The sequence below is a fragment of the Echiichthys vipera genome (genome assembly GCF_963691815.1).
Source record: "Echiichthys vipera genome assembly, chromosome: 1".
Lineage (NCBI taxonomy): Eukaryota > Metazoa > Chordata > Actinopteri > Perciformes > Trachinidae > Echiichthys > Echiichthys vipera.
In genome coordinates, this window is record NC_139826.1 from 3,180,360 (window position 1) to 3,200,060 (window position 19,701).

At 44.3% G+C, this 19,701-nt stretch overlaps 1 protein-coding gene across 1 annotated transcript in view; it reads left to right on the plus strand.

Annotated features, from left to right (window-relative positions):
- Positions 1-569: 569 nt before the first annotated feature.
- cemip (cell migration inducing hyaluronidase 1) overlaps positions 570-19,701 on the plus strand; it is a 255,839-nt gene continuing 236,707 nt past the window's right edge. The window contains exon 1 of the mRNA XM_083918244.1: positions 570-701. The gene's annotated coding sequence lies outside the window, so the exon portion shown is untranslated. The remainder of the gene's footprint in view (positions 702-19,701) is intronic.

Here is a 19,701-nt window from a genome sequence, read left to right on the forward strand (position 1 = left end):
CATTCATTAAACAATTGATAACTTGATAATACCTTTTCTCTTTCATTTTGATCTGTTTATTTTCCCGGCTCTTCTTCTGCTTACTTTATTTATTTCAGGATTTATTGAGCCCACTTCTTTATTCATCCATCAACAATTTTTAGTTCTAAAAATATTTTTTAGACTTGTATGAAAGGTATTTCTAAAACCGCAGCTACACCCCTGCAAATAGGAACAATCCAACGCTGACACAGCAAAACACACACACACACACACACACACACACACACACACACACACACACACACACACACACACACACACACACACACACATTGACACGCACACACACACACACACACACACACACACACACACACACACACACACACAAACACGCACACACACATTGACACGCACACACACACAAACACGCACACACACATTGACACGCACACACACAAAAACACTCACACACCCCCACACACACAGACACACGTAGACACGCACACACACACACACACACACGGTGGGCGTGTCTTTCCTCCAGCTGGAGTACGTAGAGGCGGCGCTGCACCGTGCGCCTCGGACCGGGAATGGCCGTGTCTGTGCGCTCCCACACCGGCTGACACACAGACAACGCTCCGCTCCATCACTGCACTGTTCCGAGCTGCGCGTCGCTCACGCTCCGGAACTGGACACGGACTCCATGCTCTACTCCGGTAGGTGTCTGCGCACTCTTAAACACCTTTGTTAGTGGCATGGCTCTGTTGTGTTAGTCATACTGTGGTGCAGACGGAGCGGGGACTCCGGTTGTAATGTGGCCGCTGTGAGCCACAGGTGTGCTGGGAAAGATCCTTGTCGGTAAATGCGGTTCGTGCGCTCGTTGCGCGTGCTGCTGTTGGAAGTCCGCACTCTTGGTTCTGTGCGTGTTGGCACAGCGGACTGAAGAGAGTCGCGCTCCGTGAGTGTGTGCGGGCTGGACTGTTGAAAGCACGCCTGTCTTACCGCGACTGTATGGGCAAAGGTAAGTGGACTCCCGGTCAGTGCGCACTGATAGAGCCGCTCTTTCCACACCACGGTCCTTGAGTCCCCCGGATGTCTGCAACAAACACTTGATCTGACTGTGGTCGCACCGTGGTGCAGCTGGAACTGAAATGCAAAAAAATACTGTAAATGAGTAATTACAGCTGTACCTCCTGGGTATGATGTGGTGAGGAGCACAGTCTCCAGCGGGAGACCCGAGGGCAGCGCTGCTCCTGGTGTCGCTTCACCTCTTGATGCTGATGCCCCCGCTGCTTTTATCTGCGGGCAGAGATGAGCTATATGTAGCAGCCTGAGGTCTGATGGAGCTTAAAAATAACTGACGAGGTTGTGATCTTCAACAAGGAAAGGAAACTATATAGTTTTGTGATAATAGCGCGTGTTCAGAGCCCTGCTGCAGGTCTCCCTGTCCTCCGTTCCTCTGTTCAGCTCCAGGGGAAAGGCGCTGTGCTCTCCAGTCTCCCTCCAACAGGTTAGTGGACATTGTTCTTCTTCATATGTGCCGGGGTGATGCTTCTCATCTGTGTCTGTCTGTGCGGTCTTAGAAGTTCAAGAGTCCAAAGTCCCTCAGTGCAACCCCACAGTTTCTATATTATATTTTACATAATTATGCAAATGCTGTTTCAAAGCCTGGATTTATGTTTTTGGATTTACAGAGCCAAACTGAAGAATTTTGACTTCGAAATATAAAAGCGCAACGTCTGTCGTTTGTATGGAACTGTATGATAACTTCACTTATCACATAATATAATTACAATATATGCCAAAATCAGTGTGCATTTGTTAAGGGTTCCTTGTGCTGCTTTAGAGCCTTTTATGAGTAGGATAAATGCAATTTTCTCTCTAACATCTGAAATGAATTTCTGTTTAATATGATACTTTTAACTGTGCCGTTACCCAACACTTGTCTTTACTATTCACTTTGGCATCCTGAGGATGATTGTTACGGTTAAATGACAGCTTACCTGCTCAGGTACTCACACTGAGGGATCCACGGTTGAGGCAGCTGACAGTGGTTCTGTGTTCTGTGGGGATGAAGAGGAATGTGCTCGGGCTGATGAAATGACGATGCCTCAGAGCTGTCTGTGGCTGAATGCTGCCTTCCTGTGTTCCCTAATCACCTTGCGTGTCCTCCATAGAGGATGACATGGTGATGAGGAGCAGGACAGCACTAAGACAAGCAACAGGAGTAGGAGCAGGCTGGGAAAGAGTGGCAGTTATGGAGATAATGATGAGGAGGAGGATGGCATTATTGTGGAGTACATTTTGTGTCTGAATGACCTGCTCTGTAAAGAAATGAAGGTTACACAACCAGCTGAGGCTAAAATAAGTCAATACCAGCAAGAACAGGTTCTCAGTGTAGTGGGTGGAGTGGACGATGGTGGAGCAGAGAATCTGAATGGGGGGGAAAATCTGTAGAGAGAGAAACTGTCTTTCAGGGTGAGGCTGGTGTGTGTGTGTGTGTGTGTGTGTGTGTGTGCGCGTGTGTGTGTGTGTGTGTGTGTGTGTGCGCGCGCATGTGTCTGTGTGTGTGTTTGTCTGTGTGTGCGTGTGTGTGTTTCTCATAATTTGTCACATTTTTGATCATCGCTTCTATCGCAGGAAGCAGCCGAGGCGACTAGCTAACTGAAGCTAACCCCCGGCTCAGCCTACTCTGCTGTTCTGCTAAATGGAAGTGATGCTAGTGCTAACCAGCGGTCTGAATGCTCCTAAAATAACAGAAATGAGCTCTCAGGTGAAGTGTGTGGCTCTTAAAAGAGCCGTTGTGTTGTAGTGAGATCAGGCCGTCAGTGATTTAACCTCTGAAGCCGTACAGGTGCTGCCCGGTCTCCGGTTGATCAGACCGGGATACGCTTCACTCTTGACTGACTTTCTGCTTTCTTCTTCTTCTTCTTCTGGATTTCTGGCAGAACAGACGCCTAAAGGCACGTCGCTGTCATCCACAGTTCATAGTTATAGCCATTATATTATATCCACAGGAACAGTCTGGTTTCCCCCAAGGCCTGCAACAATGCCGGCTTTGGTGAGCACGGTGAGCCTCTGGATATTTTACAGAGAACTTTGATGACGCTTACCGCAATCTGAACGCTGATTGGCTCCTGAAAAGTTAAATATTTTAACTGTATTTGTGTCGCTTCAGACGCTTCAGACACTTCATTTTGCCATGTTTTGTCGCGCCAGACGGAACATTTGGCCCGCCTGAATCGCGTGTCATTGCCCCATTTACATTGATTTTCAATGTAGAGTTGTCATTCAATTCGAGTCCATTGAGAGATACTGTTGTTCTTGCAACCGTTTCAGTCTGGTTAAATCCAAGGTTAAATTCACACCACAATGTTTCTTTCTACTAAAAAAACAAAATTTGACACAGAAAACCGTTAATCCAACAGCGAATGGACAGGGAAGTATTTGTTAATTAGTGTCACTATGAAGCATGTGTGTTTACTCTGCAACTAGTGTATATTGGTGTGAAGCAAAAATCTAAATTGGTATAGTAACTGGTAACTTAATTTATCAGATACATGTAGTGAAGTTGTAGTGGAAGAGAAGTATAAAGTAGCATGAAAAGAAAATACTCAAGAAAAAAACAAGAGCCTCAAAATTGTACGTTAGTAAGCATTTATATAGATAAGCATTTATATAGAAATTTAAAGATAAATCAATATACTGTGATATGATACTGTTACGTCTATGCTTCAGATCATACCGTGATATAAATTTAAGACCATACCGTACAGCCCTAATCTAAAGTAATTATCACCTAATGATGTGTGATGAGCTAAGCAGAGGTGAAGTCAGATCTTTCATTTTAGTTAAAGTAGTAATAACACAATAAAAAGTGGTGACACTGCAGCCTGTCACCACTTTGCTAGGGTTGGCCCTTGGTTCACTTCATATGATGCACCGCAGCACTGCAGTGGCAGTGTAGGAGGCAGAGAGCATGAACAGGCTTTGATATGAGTGAAATAGATTTGGGAAGGGCCCAGTCCCTGGACGGTAGTCATATTGTTTACAAAATCAGTGCACCATCCACAAAGAAAATGAATGATGCCATACTGATGTTTAATTAAAAATACAAAAACAGGATTGGTGTATAGAAACATGGCATATGCGTGATTCTTTTTTGCAAGGTGAGGGTCACGCAGTAGACTGCGACATCTGTAGGCAACTTTCAGTAGCCATGCTAACTAGGCTAACATTACCGTCACTATAAAATGGTAATCTGCACTGCTGCTAGCTGGACTACCTCCATCAGTAACGCGATCCTCACCTTGTAGTGCTCCCTCGAGAGTCTCCTCGAGTGATGCTGCTGTGTGAGTTCTGCTTAATATTGCTGTGCAGAGGAGGAACTCATCTGTAGCTTTTTGACAAATAACACGAGGCATCAGAAGGAAGTGGAGTTAGGTGACCTTTCAACATGTTGAGTGGATTGTTTTTTAAAAAGTGTGCTAACACTGTTCAGATTGAATCCCCACCTGGCTGAGATTCCCTTCAGTCACATCTGCCTATCTGATCTCAGTCTGATTGCATTACAATCAAATCTTTTATTTATCCAGACAAAAACTTTCACCTGATAATATCTTTAAAACAACTGACTAAAAGAATCTTGGAAAATAAAGGGAGATTCAAAGTGTCCTTATATTCTAGCCACTTTTGGAGTGGAGTTAAAGTGTTCATTTGTGACATGTGTGTGTAGAAGTCTGTTTTCCTGCTCTGGATCACTGATTGATAGAACAGAGTGGTGATCCAACTTAATCCAGCTCATGAAAGCTTTGATGACAGACAGCAAAAAACGTACCAAAAAAAACTGAGGAGGGACAGACTCTTTTTAATTTGGGGGGTTATTTAGCACGTGTGATGATGTACATGAGGAAAGCTGCGGTTGAGTTCATTTAAATGCACTGCCGTTAATTAAGAGTCCTCTGCTGCTGAACCTGAAATACTGGCGGAAGAACCAAGAACTGCAAATTACACAGTTTTTCTTCCTACAAGAAGGAAGGAAGGCTGTTAGGGAGGAAATGGCAGTAAAATACTTGTACCAGCTGAAACTAGAGTATCGCATGAGAGAGAAGCCTGTAAAATGTTCTTACATTCTGCTGCTAATCCCTCTGAGTGCCTGCTGCGCAGGGGACGATTCTTGTTTGTTTAGAATAAGATCTGTGTAGTTAGCATGAGCAGTGATGATGGAGACAGTGGGTTAACTGACACAACAGCATCACCTACAAAAAGGATAGAATAGAATAGAATAGGATAGAATTGTCTTTATTGTCATTGTAACAGTACAACAAAATTTACAGTACAGAAGTGCAGAAATCATTTTACAGTAAAAGGATCAAAGAATAGGCTAGACCTTTAAAAGACACATTTAAAATGACAAGCTTACAAAAAAACCTAAAGCTGCACTAGAATCAACATTAATAAATACTAGTACAGTGCCCATCCAGGGTGGAGCGATAGCTTGGCCCCTGAAGTGCTGCTTGCTGCGTTCTCAAGAACCACTCATCAGATCAGACTTCACACTCGACACTGCACTCCCTTGGGTCCCCGGCAACGCACATGTCAAGTGTGAGGTTGATTGGATGAACGGTGAATTCCTTTATAGTTAGAAGATGCTGCTACAGCGCCACCTATTGGCCGAATAGCACCAAATTTGTCATGGACAGTCAGGCATGTTATCTACACACATGCAACCACATGTGGTTGCAATAACACAAAGTGTTCAGGAGATATGACAGTTTGTAATGTAAGCCCGGCCTACAGAATTTGAGCAAACTTTGAGGGCCAACTTTAGAAAAACTGTGTGGATCATCAGAAATCTTAAAAAATCACTTTTTCACACCACCATCCGGACAAATTGCACCAGATTTGGCACAATACATCATTGGGTCCCGAGCAATACACCTGCAAGTGGGAAATAGCTCGGATGAACAGTTCCAGAGATGTGAAAGACAGACAGAGATCCCTTGATTCATAGATCAATAAAAAACAAAGGATGAAATTATAATGTGTAATGTTAAAGGTGTTGCTTGTAATGACAAACCCACAGAGCTCACTGCTTTGCTTTTACAACCGTTGTTTTGGTATAGTCTCAGCTCTCTTATCAACCTGGTTTCCATCAGCAGCATGCAGCTGTTTTCATTGGAAAAGCTTTTGATAAACCCAGTGCACCCCACCTGCTCAGGAACAAACTGCAGAGTGGAGCATTTAGCAGCTTAAGAGCCAGAGGTTTCTCTCAGGAGTGGGTGGAGACAAAGCCAGACCTAAAAGCGTGAGTATTAGATTTCATCTGGTGAACATAACCACCACTCCAGATTCATGCTAATGGTTTTGTCTGCTAGAGGTGTGTATTAAGGCAACTGTTTAGTCATAGAATGTGGTATTTACCTACTCTGTAAAGTGTCCTGAGATAACTTTTGTTATGATTTGGCACCCTAAATAAAATTGAATTGGAATGAATTGAAATTGAATTGAATTGTTTGCTAATGACTTCAGCATATCTTTAAAAGTGTTTGAGCCCGTTCTGCTGCCCCCTACTGGCCACAAAATCAATGAATGCACGCTACATGGACTATTTTTCTTTGAGCCTCCATAAAGTGAATGAGTTAAATGAAGAAAGTGGTATTTGGATCAGAAATTTAGCAACAATTCTAAGCATTCCAATAAGCATGGAAAAGTTACTGAGAGACCCACATATTTTCACAAACTTTCTCTCTCACTGGCACGCACACATGTGCCCTAAACCTTTTGGCTGCTCTTGTATTATGTCTATTGAAAGCAGTCCTTTTCAAATGTGAGGAACACAACTCTTGGCAGAGAAAACCCCATTACTTTCCAGTGTAGGCTGGAGTTTCCACACAGACATCCACACTTCCAGTCAGAGGGAAGAACTGGTAGAGAGCTGCCACCGTGGGTGATTGGGCCGGCAGCCAAAGGCCACAGTTTACTCGAGGAAACCATCAGCTCTCTAACTTCGATTGCAAGAGGATCATTTCTCTCCCCTCTGGTCAGGCCTGGGGGCTGAAGGCTACTTTCTGCTTTCTCCTCTGCTCTGCTTTGGAGAATGATGGCTCCATATCCGTAGATGAGGTTTTTTTTTTACCCATCCATCAACTCCTTAATGGGCTGTGAAATTGTTTGGAACAGTAGTTTTCCTGCCTGTACTTGCTACATCGCAACAGAAGTTGCACTTCAATCCCCCTCCACCACGTCCATATTCTTAATTAATGAAATAAAACAGCAATGAGGGACTCCTGTGGATAACTGCGTGTAAATTGATTCCAGACACCGCTCTGGCGCTACAACACACAGCTGCTCGTACTTTGTGTGCAAGTCTGTAGTTCTTTTGTGATGCGATCCAGACAGATATGCACCATACCTGCATGTCCACGTGCCACTGCAGCTGCTCAGAGCTGAAACACAGTAGCAGGAGAAAGCTGACATTAAATTCACACAAAGCAGCCACGTCTTGTGTTTTGTTTGGATACCAAGAGTCCAATTTAGATCAAAGCGCTGAGAAGAGGGGTGTAGTGTAGCACACACCCAATGGAATTCTTGTTTACCCACTTTTGGGTTTGCCACCTTTGCAGGCTAAGAAAATACCTCCGGTGGATATAAATAGTGTAAGTATTGTCAGCACATTGATACATAGGTAAAAGCTGACACACAGATTATGTTGTAGAGCACGAGACCAAAATAATTCTTTGCTACAAACTGACACGTGTTCCACACAAGTGTTATTTTCAGTCAAGCAAACAACTTATTTTGTGATGGACAGATGACTGGATGATTAAATCTGTTGTTTTTCTGTGTTGTAATTTAAAGGGAGACAGTAAGGTGATTAGGGTAAAAATGTTTAACTAATAGATACCACCATGAAACGTCCCCAGTTGATTAATAAGACAAATATTTTACATTACATTTAACATACAATATTACACGTTTTCGAAAATGTTATGTTTCATTTGCAAATTATGCATTAACTAATGCCAATAATGCTTTGGTGAATTTAATTTTGAGAAATCTACAGCACCCAGTCTGTGGCCCCAGTCCAGCTTCATTCACTGCATTAACTTTGTTTTTAACATTATCCGTGGTGACTGGGATGTTGCCTTTGGGCCTCTCCAGCTCCCACTCTGGTACTGCTCCTGTCAGTGCCAGCACCAGACATATGGCGGTGTTACCCTCATAGAGGGGGCGTGTCTGCAGCCCTGGACCCCTCATCTCCCACTCTGCTGTGATGTAGTGAACTGTCACGATCACACAGCTTTCCGTGGCTCTGGAGGTTAACCCGTCTGTGGTGAGGGCAACAGAGGAGGCCTTGGATAATTCCTTTTTTTTCTTTTTCCTAAAGTTCGGTATGATCTTCATAGTGGAGTGGGTGCACGAAGGTATTTCGTATCGTGGCTCAAGCACCTTTACCATAAATAATAGAATAAATAAAGCCTTTGCTCTCCACGACGGAGTATGGTCTATATCTGCAGCTATAATTCAATTCAATTCAATTCAATTTTATTTATAGTGCCAAATCATAACAAAAGTTATCTCAGGACACTTTACAGAGTAGGTAAAGACCACACTCTATGACTTATTTATGATTTACAGAGACCCAACAATTCCCCTGTGGAGTACGGTGGCAATGAAAACCTTCCCTTTAACAGGCAGGAACATCGGAAAGACCCAGCTCTGTGGAGGACAGACATCTGTCTTGACAGAATCAGCTTAAAAATAACAACATAGCTAAGGGTGTGTAAGCCCTAGCTGTAAGCTTTATCAAAAAGGAAAGTTTTAAGTTTACTCTTAAATATGGGGACAGTGTCTGCCTCCAGAATAACACTCAGGAGTTTGTTCCACAGGAGAGGAGCTTGGTAGCTGAAGGCTTTGCCTCCATTTCTACTTTTGGAGACTCTAGGAACGACAAGTAGCCCTGCATTCTCAGAGCGCAGCCATCTCGTCGGGTGATACGGTACTATGTGCTCTTTAAGATACGATGGAGCCTGACCAATAAGAGCTTTGTACGTAAGGAGAAGGATTTTAAATTCTATTCTAGATTTTACAGGTAGCCAGTGCAGAGAAGCTAAAACAGGAGAAATATGTTCTCTTCTATTTGTGTTAGTTAGTACACGAGCTGCAGCATTTTGGACCAACTGGAGACTCTTAACAGACTTATTGGAGCAGCCTGATAATAAGGAGTTGCAGTAGTCCAGCCTAGAAGTAACAAATGCATGGACTAGTTTTTCTGCATCTTTCTGAGACACAATGTTCCTAATTTTCACAATATTACGCAGGTGAAAATATGCAGCCCTTGTCGTTAATTTGATGTGAGAATCGAAGGACATATCCTGATCAAAAATAACACCCAGATTCCTTACTGTGGTGCTGGAGGACAACACAACATCATCCAGAGTGACAATGTCTTTAGCTATAAACACCCCAATAGATTGAGTAATGGCTTTAGCCCGGTGTGAGCCTGCAGGTATGGGCTGCTTCAATGCTGCGGGGAGAAGTTGTTTCTTTTTTTTTTTTTTTGAGTAAACCTTTTTTCTACTCCTGTCACTGACACACCTGGGTGATGAAGCTTTATGCGGGGGACCATGTTTGCTGTGTTACCGTGCTCGTAGGACTTTCTGGTGCCACAGTGCCGACCCACCGTGACAGTTTTGTCCACCACCCTTCTTCCATCATGATTGTGGTGTATATTTAAAGTGTTTGTAAAAGAGATTAAACATATGAACACACAACCCGCTTTTTTGTTTCACACATCACGTGCGTGCGGAACCGTGAGGGGTGATCCGTTACACCACTACAACCCCACAAAGTGTAGTATGTTTTATTTCCATTAGGGCGCAGTCACACTGTCCATCCGTACCGAACAGGTCTTAATAGAATAGAATAGAATTACTTTAATGATCCCAGACTGGGAAATGATTTTGTAACAGCAGTAGTGGGTCAGAAAATAAACACTTTATATGATTGTGTATCTGTTGCTATGACAGCAAAGCTGAAGCAGCCTTCTGGAGAAGGTGCTCCGCTGTCTGACCAGTGTGAGTTGGAGAGAGTGGAGAGGATTATCCATGATGGATAACAGTTTTTTCAGTGTCCTCTCCACCACAGCCTCCAGAGTGTCCTGTTTGCAGCCAATCACAGAGCCAGCCTTCCTGATCAGTTTGTTGAGTCTGTTGGTGTCTCTGGCTCCAATGCTGCTTCCCCAACAAACCATAGCAAAGAAAAGTACACTGGCCACCACAGACTGATGAAAGATCTCCAACATCTTGCTGCACACGTTGAAGGATCTCACCTTCCTCAGGAAGTAAAGTCTGCTCATCCCCATCTTGTAAACAGCTTCAGTGTTAGATCTCCAGTCCAGTCTGTGGTTGATGGTAACACCCAGGTACTTGTAATCCTCCACCGCCTCCACCTCCTTTCCCAGAATGCACAGAGGTTGGAAAGCCGTCATCTTCTTCTTCCTGAAATCCATCCCCATCTCTCTGGTCTTGCTGATGTTCAGCCACAGGTGATTCTGTCCAGTCCACTTCACAAAGTTGTCCACCAGTGCCCTGTACTCCTCCTCCTGTCCCTTACTTATACACCCAACAACAGCTGAGTCGTCAGAAAACTTTTGCAGGTGACACGACCCAGTGTTGTACTGAAAGTCAGTGGTGTATAAGGTGAACAGGAAAGGAGACAGTACAGTCCCCTGTGGAGCTCCTGCATCACTAACCACCACATCAGACAGAACACTGCCCATACGGACAAACTGTGGCCTGCCTGTTAGGTAGTCAGTAATCCAGGAGATCATTGTGTCATCTACTCCCATCACTTGCAGCTTCTCCCCCAGTAGCAGTGGCTGAATGGTGTTAAAAGCACTAGAGAAATCAAAGAATGTGATTCTCACAGTACCTCCTCCACCATCCAGGTGTGAATGGGCTCGTTGCAGCAGGTAGATGACAGCGTCATCAACTCCCAAGTAGGGCTGGTAAACAAATTGCAGAGGGTCTAGCAGGGCTCTCACCTGTGGCCTCAGGTTGACCAAAACTAGTCTCTCCAGCACCTTCATGACATAAGATGCGAGGGCCACTGGTCGATAGTCATTGAGGTCTGATGGTGACGACTTCTTTGGAACAGGAATCAGGCATGAAGTCTTCCAAAGCACTGGTATTCTCTCCTGACCAAGGCTCAGGTTGTAGAGGTGTTGTAGGACAGGAGACAGCTGGCTGGCACATGTCTTCAGGATCCTGGGGCTGATACCGTCAGGGCCTGCAGCCTTATGCTGGTGGAGTCTCTCCAGCTGTCTCCTAACCTGGCCTGCAGTCACAGTCATGCGGAGGAGGCTGCTGGTGTCTTCAGTGGAGGAGGAGGAGGTGGAGGAGGAGGTGAAGGTGGAGGAGGAGGAGGCAGAGGAGGAGGAGGTGGAGGAGGAAGAGGTGGAGGAGGAGGAGAGGTGCTGCACAGGAGAGCTCACAGCAGGGGATTAAGTGCTATATCACCCAATACATTGAAGTGAAAATATAAATCCAATATAAATATTTGTATTCATACATCCAGTGTCAGTCGATGTCTCTGAGTCATTGAGAAAATACAGCCTTGTTTGGATTGAGTGTTTGATACTTGAAAGCTTAGAGATTCAGACGGTGACAGTGCTGGTTTGAGGGAAAAACAGGGAGGGATTGAGGGATCTTTTCTTTCAGAAAGATCTCTGTCTGGAGGTCATGGCTTCCTCTACTCACTGGCTGCCAGTTTTGAGCACCTAATCTGCTCTGAATTCAGTTTCCAGTTAGCATTCCTGAGATTCATGGAGCCTGTTTCCAGCAAGATATCTTTCCATTGAATTCTCCTCATTCACACAGAACAGACTTGGTTACGCGTGACACTCCTTGAGTTGTTTTGTAGCTTGAAGCATTTGTGAAGCTGCTGCAGGCCTTTTTGCAACAGGCCAAGAATGCCTCAGCAGTGATTAGTAGTTTTTAAGCAGGATCCAAGCAGACATGGAGCTGTCGACAGAGATAAAGGAGCATGTCTGTGCTCTGGAAAGAGCAGATCTCGACATGATACCGCTGCACTGACCCCGTATTAATAATGCCAAAACGAACACACACAAGGTACTTGGAAGTCCTGCTTGTTTATCAAGCCTTGCCTCTAATGTGCCAAGATATTTGTTTGTGATCCAGGACCTCTATGGTGTGTGTGCATGCGTTTGGGGATTGTTTATGAATAATAAAGGTGAAAGTGAGAGCCCTTGTTTTGCCTGCAACCACAGTAAGATTACCTGTAATCTTACTGCAGTGGACATCTACATACCATCTAATCTAACCATTCACACCACATTTACACACCCATGTGCAATTCAGGGTTTGGGACACTTCAACATGCTGACCAGGGCAGCTGGTAAGACTCCACTTTTCATTCATTCATTTTCAACCGCTTATCCCGGGGTCAGGGTCGCTGGAGCCGATCCCAGCTGACATCAGGCGTGAGGCGGGGTACACCCTGGACAGGACGCCAGTCTATCACAGGGTACATAGAGACGTACAGAGACAGACAACCATTCACACCTACGGGCAATTAACCTAACACGTGCATGTCTTTGGACTGTGGGAGGAAACCGGAGTACCCGGAGGAAACCCACGCAGACACGGGGAGAACATGCAAACTCCGCACAGAAATGCCCAGGCGGGGCAGCTGTGAGGCAACAGTGCTAACCACTACACCACCGTGTAGCCAAGACTCCACTCTACTCACTCTTTTTTTGTTTTCCATTGGCAAAAGTTGTGGATAGTACCTGGTACTTTTTCAGTACCACCTCGGTCGAGGTTCCAAGCTGCTGAACCAATACACGAGGGTGAAGTTAAAACACTGCAGACCACTGATTGGTGAGAGAGAATCGTCACTAGCGCGACAAGGCACAACATGCACAAATCTGCCATTCTTAAATAGCTAAGCTACGTCCATACGGGACATTTTCTTTTTAGTCACTTGAATAATTTTTTAATATAAAAACCAGCAAAATGACACTGTCCACTACATACATTATGCAGTTTAGATGACTATGTGCTGATGTTCTGATGTGCTGTGGTTAGTTCACCGTCTGTGGTTAGTTCACATGTCTGTAATAACAGCAGGACAGTCTATTGTCTGTGGTTAGTTCACTGTCTGTAATAACAGTAGGACAGTTCACTGTCTGTGGTTAGTTAACTGTCTGTAATAACAGCAGGGCAGTTCACTGTCTGTGGTTAGTTCACTGTCTGTAATAACAGTAGGACAGTCCAGTGTCTGTGGTTAGTTCACTGTCTGTAATAACAGTAGGACAGCCCAGTGTCTGTGGTTAGTTCACTGTCTGTAATAACAGCAGGACAGTCCAGTGTCTGTGGTTGGTTCACTGTCTGTAATAACAGTAGGACAGTCCAGTGTCTGTGGTTAGTTCACTGTCTGTGGTTAGTTCAATGTCTGTAATAACAGCAGGACAGTCCAGTGTCTGTGGTTGGTTCACTGTCTGTAATAACAGTAGGACAGTCCAGTGTCTGTGGTTAGTTCACTGTCTTTAATAACAGCAGGACAGTCCAGTGTCTGCTGTTAGTTCACTGTCTGTAATAACAGTAGGACAGTCCACTGTCTGTGGTTACTTCACTGTGTGTAATAACAGCAGGACAGTTCAGTGTCTGTAGGTAGTTCACTGTCTGTAATAACTGCAGGGTATTCCAGTGTCTGTGGTTAGTTCACTGTGTGTAATAACTGCAGGACAGTCCAGTGTCTGTGGGTAGTTCACTGTGTGTAATAACTGCAGGACAGTCCAGTGTCTGTGGTTAGTTCACTGGCTGTAATAACAGCAGGACAGTGCAGTGTCTGTGGTTAGTTCACTGTCTTTAATAACAGCAGGTCAGTCTACTGTCTGTGGTTAGTTCACTGTGTGTGATAACTGCAGGATAGTCCAGTGTCTGTGGTTAGTCCACTGTCTGTATTAACAGTAGGACAGTCCAGTGTCTGTGGTTAGTTCACTGTCTGTGGTTAGTTCATTGTCTGTAATAACTGCAGGGCAGTTCAGTGTCTGTGGTTAGCTCACTGTGTGTAATAACTGCAGGACAGTCCAGTGTCTGTGGTTAGTTCACTGTCTGTGGGTAGTTCACTGTCTGTAATAAGAGTATGATAGTCCAGTGTCTGTGGTTAGTTCACTGTCTGTTATAACAGCAGGACATTCCAATGTCTGTGGTTAGTTCACTGTCTTTGGTTAGTTCACTGTCTGTAATAACATTAGGACAGTCCAGTGTCCGTGGTTAGTTCATGTCTGTAATAACAGTAGGACAGTCCAGTGTCTGTGGTTAGTTCACTGTCTGTAATAACAGCAGGACAGTCCAGTGTCTGTGGTTAGTTCTGTGTGTGTAATAACAGGACAGTCCAGTGTCTGTTGTTATTTCACTGTCTGTAATAACCGCAGGACAGTCCAGTGTCAGTGGTTAGTTCACTGTGTGTAATAACTGAAGGACAGTCCAGTGTCTGTGGTTAGTTCACTGTCTGTGGTTAGTTCACTGTCTGTAATAACAGCAGGACAGTCCAGTGTCTGTGGTTAGTTCACTGTGTGTTATAACAGCAGGACAGTCCAGTGTCTGTGATTAGTTCACTGTGTGTAATAACTGCAGGACAGTCCAGTGCCTGTGGTTAGTTCACTGTCTGTAATAACAGTAGGACAGTCCAGTGTCTGTGGTTAGTTCACTGTCTGTAATAACAGTAGGACAGTCCAGTGTCTGTGGTTAGTTCACTGTGTGTTATAACAGCAGGACAGTCCAGTGTCTGTGATTAGTTCACTGTGTGTAATAACTGCAGGACAGTCCAGTGCCTGTGGTTAGTTCACTGTGTGTAATAACAGCAGGGCAGTCCAGTGTCTGTGATTAGTTCACTGTCTGTAATAACAGTAGGACAGTCCAGTTTCTGTTATTTAAATCACTGAAGTCAGTTGAAGAGGTGAAGTGAAGATAACATTGTTGATAGCCTACTGGTTACAAAAAGGCTCAGAAATTAACAATACACTAACATGCTAAGGGGTTTGACGTTGCTGTCATGAACGGTATGGGGATATAACATGAAGAGACTGAACCCAAATGCAGACACAGACACGGGATAGAAGTGCAAACAAAATGTTTAATATAAACGACAAACAAAACGATAAACACTACAGGGTAACAGAAATACTAGGGACTAGACGGTCCAGGAAAACAGGAACGAGGAAACGACGGACGATCAGGGAACAGGACGAGGAAACAGGAACACGGGATACTACGGAGAAACAAAAGACAACAACGATTAATACAATAAACCACGAGGAGTGCAAAAACTATCGAACGATAAACGGGAGCCAATCCGGGGGAAACAGTTTACCAAGGGAAGGATAACAACGGTCCGGCGCTGCATGCCTGTCAGCTCAGGGTTTAAGTACTCCATCAGGTGATTAGTGAAACAGGCTGCAGCTGGGGGGAACACGCCTACTGGACCTGGACAAAACACAAGAGGGAGACACATGCAGGGAAAGACAGACATAGGGAGCCAAACTCACACAAACGGGAGAGAGGAGGGCACTGACAGAACCGACTCTTGACAGTTGTGTTTTTAGGAGAGCTAGACCGGCATCTGGTCATGTTGTACCAATTAGGCCTTGTGTGCTCTGATTCATTTGGCATGCAGTTCAGACACTAGTCTTAATTTAGATTGAATGGAAACTCAACTCCTGGAATTTGGTATTTGTCATAACCACTGCTTTTGCAAAAGAAAATAATGGAAGCTCAGACAGAGCCTGCCACACAGAGGTGCTGCATGGGTGCTGCAGCAATGGACAATACGAGAAATAGAATGTGTTTTTTAAAGATGGAAGAATGTAAACCTATTGTAGTTGACCCGGAAAATACAAAATGACCCTGAAAACTAGCAAGAAAGTTGAAACTGTTACATTTAAGAAAAGAATTAGGTGTGGTCGTAGAATGGGTATTTACATGTTTGATCTCAACTACACATCGGTAAAAGAAATTTGACTGTGTCTTTCACCGTTATCAGGCCAGGGGTGTAAGAAGTCGGGGCCAAGGCCGTTCCCTACTTTCTATCCCTGGCCCCACAGCATTTTCCCCCTGCACCAGGTTTTAGAGATTCCCCACCAGCCAAATTCCACCCTGGTGTTCCTTGGCTCGACTGTACTTAGGCTCTCCCCCTGACAGATGGTGTCCAATCAGGCTGTCATGGCCTTAACAGTCAACTACATGGGCTGCATCCTTTTAATTCACATGCCAATTCTCAATCCACGCTGCTTCGAGAAATCTCATCCTTAGCGTACACTGTTAAAATTTGATTCAGTAGCCATGGCACCCAACAATATGGACCACTAACATTACATACTCCTATGATTCACTGTTCACATAAATATCCAGATTTGTGGATAATGTAATGTAAGTGTGATAAGCAGAGTTTTCCCTGGATTTTTAGTGGTCTTAGGGGCAAATAACAGCATGCGCTAATTTGCATACTGGTGACGTCATTGTGTAATTATTATCATAAAGCTTCTTGATTGTCGGTTGCTGTGAGGGAGAGATCTAATATACTAAAGGAAAACTTAGAAGAGCAGCTTGTTACTAAAATGCTAACAGCTGGTCCACCTCAGTTGTGCTGGCTGAAGTTGTCTCCAGCTTCAGCGGATAAAAATAGCAACACAACAAGACATGCTAACTTGGCACAGGTGTAGCTTGGATTTGTAGCATTTATTTAACAACAAATAAACTGCAAAAACACTCCACTGCTACTTTCACAGCTATAACGTTACGCTGAAAACACACAAAGCAGTGGCTATTGAATAAGCCTGTGGCGGCGGCTCAGTGCTTGGCTTGCCGCTGTGTGCAGCCAAGTGTAGTCAAAATAAAAGTTGGGGAAAGTTTAACTTTTACCTGATACCCGCAGCCTATCATTAAAAAGCGAGTCCCGTGACATCTGTGACATGTTGACCTGAAGAATTTCTTCCCGTTTGAAACTCACACCTCTCTCCATCTCTCTCTCTGCACCTTGCTATCGCTGCTGTCAGTGGACACTGATACTGTGTTCTCATAGGGAATTAAATGACTCTGCTCTTATGTTATTGAAGTTGTGTGGGCTGCAGCCACTCAATGTTTTTACATTCATATGCTTAGGGAGCGGACAAAAACTCTTAGGATCTGGCGTATAAAATCTTGGGGGTAAGGTAGGCTTTGGAAGCTCGTTTATAACGTCAGTATGGGATGCATATGTGTATAGGATAGCAGGTTGGTATCAGCAGTAGCTCAGAAGATATATGACTTCTTTTTATTAAAGCATGACATTATGTAATGTTTCTCTCTCTCTCTTTCCCCACCCTCCATCTGTCCTGCTGTCAGACTTGAAGTCTTTCCGCAGGGAGTATTTCAGGATGCAAAGACTTTGTGAGTTTCTCATCCAACCTAATTATAGACACACACACAAACACACACACACACACACACACACACACACACACACACACACACACACACACACACACACACACACACACACACACACACACACACACACACACACACACACATACACAGGACACAGAATAGTATATCATATCGCATAGGGGGCTATACACACTGTGTTACCATAGTGTTCCCTGTGCTGTGTGTTGAATAAAACATGTGCATCTGCTGTTGATGGCTTTCATCCTTCATCTTTCTGCTAACTGTCAGTCATTTCTCCTCGCTGCTGCCACAGCATCAAGCCCTGTCTGCCTTCCACGGATGTGTATTTGAGTCCACATCCTATTAATGTGTTTCACACCCACCACAGCAGCTACCACAGAGGTCCCAGAGGTCTGGACTTGGTCAAGTTTACTGCTGGCCACTCATTTTCTGTCAGTTTTCGTGAATTCTGTAAGTCATTCTAAAAAAGCACCGTGCAGATGTCTGAGAATTCCCATGTATGAGAAATGAACCCTGATGTCATGGGGATGACACCAGGGTTATCTCAGGTTTGACTTGGAGACTACAACCACTCATTGTTTGTGTTAACTCATGTTTCTGTCCTGCCTTAGACAACAGGAATAACTTGTATGTATTTTGAAAATGGGAATATGTGTTTCCTTAGTTTCTGTCATACAGTATATATCTTGTTATAATGTCGGATTTTCCTGCTAGACATGATCAAAGTCTCAAATAATGAGGTAAGTGTGTTTATGGGCAACCCCCCATGAACAGATCTGTTCAGGATACCAGTGTTTCCCACAAATGGAAACACTGCACGGAGACCTTTTGAGGGGCAGGGGCTCTGACTTCTCCCCTGTACAGACTCTGACAACAGACGATGATAGATAACACGATGACATTCAGCCAAAACCTTATGAAATTCACAGTTCTGAGGGAAGGGAGACTGGCGTTGGTCACAGTTTGGAATGAAAGTGAGAAAACAGGACAGAGTAACAGATATGGCTCACATTTTTTTAAAGCTACAGGAAGCATTTGAACTGATTCAGTTCAATCCTCAAAGCAATTTCAGTCAAATTCACGTTAATTCTTTAAAGCAGGGGTTGACATTAAGCTTCAGAGGAAAGTACAGATCAGATTCTACTTGCCTGAATGTCATGTTCACTTGCCCAAATAAAAACAAAAGCCTGTTAAACAATAATGAGTATAGTTTAGGGCCCGTCCAAACTAAGGGCATACTCACACTGTCCTTTTGGCCGGGGCCAAAACCGTTTTTTCAGCTAAAGCCTAGTACCTTTAAGCAGTGTGAGTGCACCCGCTCCGCGCACAACTGCGGCCAGCGGGCTGTCCACGGCCCGCTTGAAAGAGGTGGGCTTTAGCGGAGCCGTTTGCACATGTACGAGCACGAGCGTGCGCACGTGTGCGAGCACGAGCACGAGCCCTACGGCAGTAGCGTTATGTCCGCCTGTAAATAGAAGGACGGACCATGCGCGGACATTTAACAACAACAACAATGGCGGTGAAAGGTTCACGTTGGTGTGATGCGGAGGTGGAGTGTTTACTGCAGATTTGGTCGGATGAAAATATTCAAAAACAGTCGACAAGACGCACAAAAACTCCAAGGTCTGTGGAAAGATTTGTAAACAAAGCCACACACACGCGATCAATGCGTGTGACGTGTTACGGCGTGATGGCGTATGGACAGCAAGAATCATTGGCCGGCTGTTTACTATGTGTACATGTTAACGCCAGAAAAAGCTGTAATTCTGGTGTTTTGTGTTGTTCATTACTCCCTAAATTCGGATCACACTCCTGATACAACGTGTCCCGTTGTGTTGTGTTTGGTTTAGAAGGCTTACTGACAGTAGAAAACCCCACTATTCACTACAGCTGGCGTCAGTCTTCTGCAGTAGTACAGAGACAGAGAACGGAGTAGCGAAGCGGAGACCAAAGTTATGGAAAAAGGCTGGGAAACAAAAAACATCTGAGCTTTGGGGTTTGACACATGCAAATCTGACCTGCAATTGCTAAGAGGCCCAATATCTTGCACACTATCGTAGAACATGGGGGTGATGATTAATTTCACTGAGGCGTTAGCCTTTGGTCAGAACATACAGTATATTATTATTATTATTATATATATATATATATATATATATATATATATATATATATATACATATATTATTATGGTAAACCCTTTGAAAGTTCTGTCAGATGGAGTAAAAGATCACCTGAG